The sequence below is a fragment of the Tiliqua scincoides genome, chromosome 5 (assembly GCF_035046505.1).
Source record: "Tiliqua scincoides isolate rTilSci1 chromosome 5, rTilSci1.hap2, whole genome shotgun sequence".
NCBI classification, from domain to species: domain Eukaryota; kingdom Metazoa; phylum Chordata; class Lepidosauria; order Squamata; family Scincidae; genus Tiliqua; species Tiliqua scincoides.
The window spans coordinates 140,679,809-140,684,270 of record NC_089825.1 but is presented as its reverse complement, the minus strand read 5'-3'; the positions used below and the strand labels follow the sequence as shown (position 1 = coordinate 140,684,270).

At 44.4% G+C, this 4,462-nt stretch overlaps 1 pseudogene; it reads right to left on the bottom strand.

Moving 5' to 3' along the window:
• Positions 1–3,192: 3,192 nt before the first annotated feature.
• Positions 3,193–4,121, bottom strand: LOC136653932 (olfactory receptor 4Q3-like; annotated as a pseudogene).
• Between the last annotated feature and the right edge of the window lie 341 nt (positions 4,122–4,462).

Sequence of the window (4,462 nt, the reverse complement as noted above, 5' to 3'; positions counted from 1 at the left end):
GCACTGATAATAATAATAATAATAATAATAATAATAATAATAATAATAATAATAACAACAACAACAACAACAACAACAACAACAACAACAACAACAACAACAACAGGTATTTATATACTGCCTTTCTTGGTATTTATTCAAGACTTTATTCAAGGCGGTTTACATAGGCAGGCTTTATTAAATCCCTTATTAAATAGGGATTTTTACAATTTCAAAGAATGTTCTTTCTTTCAAGAACGACTACATTCAAGGTGTTTCAATTCTGATCTGACTTCACTTTCTGGCCTCTATCCTCCCACGCTCAGAGCAGATGGAATTGCTCGGCTTCAGCTTATCAGCTGCTCCAAGGTCGCACGGTGCCAGTGGCCTCGAACTGGCAACCTTGTGGATGTTATCTTCAGGCAGACGGAGGCTCTAGACCAGACCTCCTGCATGCATTTAGTACATTAGAAAAGGTTCCTCATGTGTCATTTTTTTTGCCCAATTATTGTTCCACTAGAGCCCTGCTCTTAACCTGATGAAAAAGAATGTGTATACACACACAAGCAGACACAGAGATAGAGATAGATAGATAGATAGATAGATAGATAGAGAGAGAGAGAGAGAGAGAGAGAGAGAGAGAGAGAGAGAGGTTGATTACCCCTTTTCTGGAATTCCAAAACCCAGAATGTTCCAAAGTCTGAGTCTTTCGCATGCTGACAAGACCTTGGTGGGAACAGCACAAGACGTGCTGGGCCACAACCCAGCCAGGGAAGCCAGGCAGCACAGCACAAGGGGGAGGCTGCTACCAAGCAGAGGATCCTGGCCATGCTGCTGCAACCACTGGCATCCCATCCCTTTGCCACCAGGCTGCCTCCCTTTAGCCCTGCTTGGCTACAGTGCTCTTCCACCAGGTCAATGGACAGCCATTTCAGCCAATGGGAGTGAGCCTTCTGGGTGTGACAGGGCCAAACACCTCCCATTGCCTTCAGTGGCATCTCCTTTCGTTCAGTTTCACGCAGGGTTTTTGTGATGCATAGGCAGCTCTTTCACACTTCTAAAATGAGACTGGAAGAATCATGATCCTGATATAAAGTCCATCTTTCTTTCAATTAAACATGATTTAGAAGAGAATTTCCATTAAAAGATAATTTCAGTGTAAGTAAATTGCAATGAGCCTGGCATGTGTGTCTTGAATCAGTATTGCTGGGTAGGTACTAAAGGCCTGGGTGCCTCGAAAAAGGCCACTGCTGATCCTGGAGAGTGCTTTTGGGTGGTAATGGCAGGGGGACTTTCATGGGCCCAGCCGGGCAGGAGATGCTCCAGGGTGGGGAGGTTGCAAAGGGTCTCCTGAAATAAAGACAGGCAGCTGGTAGCTTCAAAATACAGCAACACAGAAATGTTTGTACTTCAACAGATTTGTTGGTCTTCAAGTGGTGTGTGTGTGTGTGTGTGTGTGTGTGTGTGTGTGTGTGTGTGTGTGTGTGTGTTATGAGATAGAGGCTACAATCCTGTTGACACTTACCTAAGAGAAAGCCTTGTTGACTATAATGGGACTTACCTCTGAGCTTCCTCAACCCCTTTTCTGATGTTATTGAGAAAGCATTATTGGCATTTGATGGAATTAAGCATGGAGTCAGGATGGGATAGCTTAAAAGAGGAGAAAAGACAGCAGCTGGCTCTCTCCTCCAGCGTAGCACTGGAGGACTAAGTGGGAATTTATATGTGATAGGAAGTAATGTCCACTGAAGGCCATGCTTGAAACTGATATATGCATTATTTAATAAATTGTGGCTCTAACATCCTATAAGTGCCTTGTCTTCTGTGATTTATTGGAGGTGTGCAGGCAATTCATAAAGTAAACCACAACTTTGTGGAAAAATGAAACCTTTCCCCATCTTTTGAAAACAAGTCTTGAGACTCTCAGTGTTTTGTGGAGAGTGTTAATGTCCCGGAACACACTCCAGCACTCTGTGTGGGTAGCAAGCTGGACAGCAGAATTTCAGAACATGGGATTCTGAAATAGCCAGCAATCTCCAGCAAAGAGCACCTCAATGAGGTCAGGGTATGTAGAGAAAGTGAACTTGTTCATCTAATACATGGAGTAAGACTACAATTGAAAAACCCCACATTGCAGGTTCGTCCCTAAATACTACCAGCATGCCCTTGCATTTCTCTTTGCCATCAATGAGATCAACAAGAATGCCAAGCCGATGCCCAATGCCACGCTAGGTCACCAGATGTTGGACAATTCTTTTAATGCAAGAAGAACCTCTTGGAACACTCTGGAACTCCTCTTCAGCAAAGTGAAACTTTCCAATTACAACTGTGTCAGGGGGAAGAAGTTAATGGCTGCGATTGGTGGGCTCACTTCTCAAAACTCCATGCAGAAGGCCAACATCTTGAATGCCTACAAAATCCCACAGGTATGTGTCTTCATAGGCATGTTTCTTCACAGGTGTGCACTTTCAATGCAGAGAAGTGGAGATCTGCTTCCAGTACCCTACCTGTACCCCCTCCAAGTGTGGAAGTTGACAGGACTACTCAGCAGAAGCTGCTGTCATTACAAATTCTGTGGGCTTCTTGGAATGACAGGGCCATGGCCTTATAATTCTAGTACGGTTTGCTTCACCTCATTACAGAGCATGAGCCCACTGTACTTTAAGCCATGAGTCAGACATGAGTCAATGCAATTCCTCTCATAGTTGCTTAGCATTCACTCCATAGTATAATTTTATGTGTGTATCAGTGCTCTCTGCTCCAATAGCAAGTTTTTGAAGGGTACATCTGTTGGAGTAGTGTTTTCTCTGAATGTAAGAAGAAATACACTGTTTAATAATGAAGGAATACATTTCTCGCTTTAAAAATATTTGTCTCCCTGACTAGCTGAGCTATGGCGCTTTTGACCCCATGTTGAGTGATAAAATTCAGTTCCCCCTTTTCACCCGGATGATTCCAAACAAAAGCCTTCAGTATGCTGGAATTGTTCAATTGCTTAATCATTTTGGATGGAATTAGATTGGCCTTTTCATACCAGATGATGACAATGGAGAAAATTTTCACCGAACACTGAGACTGAGTCTCCTCCAGAAAAATATTTGCTGCTGCACTGGTGCTCTGCACGCTTAGGATTGGGCCATCAGTTTAGTGGGAAGAGACCTCACATCTTAAGTATCTACAAGATTCCACAGGTACATGCGATCATCCATAGCTTCAGGACACACAGCCCACACTGTACCCAGTGCTGGGTGTGAGCAGGCTGAAGGTCTCCTTAGTGTAAGAGAACGTTTGTGGCACTAGGTTTGCAACACCCAGCACCAGCTGCTGCACTGGTGCTCTGCACACTTAGGATTGGGCCGTCAGTTTAAAGGGAGGATTCCACTGGGGTTGGAAGGCTCTTGCAAAGCAGGTGTTTTCCTCTTGCATATCTCCATCTCTGTTATAAATGAGCCATGAAAAGCAGGAAAAACAATGGCAGCAATGTGCACAGAAAGGTTTTAGCAAGCACCCCAACCCCTTCTTGTTGCTCTGCTCCTAAATCTCACCTGTATAAACTGCTTTTTTTTTGGGGGGGGGAAGTAATTGAGGTTCCCAAAGCGGCCACAGAAGGAGGCCAGGATGATGACATATGAAACCAGCAGGGTCAGGCAGTTAGGTAGTTATCAGGCCACCACTGACCAGCATGAGTTTCTCAACCACATAGATTTCTGCACAGGCCAGCTTGATTACCTGTGGGATGTCACAGAAGAAATTGTCCAGCACATTCGGTCCACAGAATGGTAGCTAGGCTATGACCACCATCTGGACAGTGGAATGAATGAAGGCTCCTGTCCAGCAAAATATCAGTAGACTGAAGCAGCGTTGCTGGTCCATGATGGCTGTATATCTCAATGGGTGGCAAATGGCCACGTAACAGTCGTAGGCCATGAGAGTGAGGACAAACATCTCTGCACCCCCAAAGAGGTGCAGACCAAACAGCTGGCCATACAACCACCATAGGAGATGACAGAACCACTGTTCAAGAGGCCGGTCACTAACTTTGGGGCAGCCACTGAACCCAGAGACATGTCAATAATGGACAGATTGGCAAGGAAGAAATACATGGGGCTTTGATGGAGCTTGGGCTCAGACCACACAGTCATCATAATTAATAATAATAAATAATAATAACAGGTATTTATATACCGCCTTTCTTGGTATTTAATCAAGACTTTATTCAAGGCGGTTTACATAGGCAGGATTTTATTTAAATCCCTTATTAAATAGGGATTTTTACAATTTGAAAGAAGATTCTTTCTTTCAAGAACCACTACATTCAGGTGTTTCATTCCGATCTGGCTTCACATTCTGGCCTCCATCCTCCCACGCTCAGAGCAGATGTAATAGCTCGGCTTCAGCTTGTCAGCTGCTTCAAGGTCACACGGTGCCGGTGGCCTCGAACTGGCGACCTTGTGGATGGTATCTTCAGGCAAATGGAGGATCT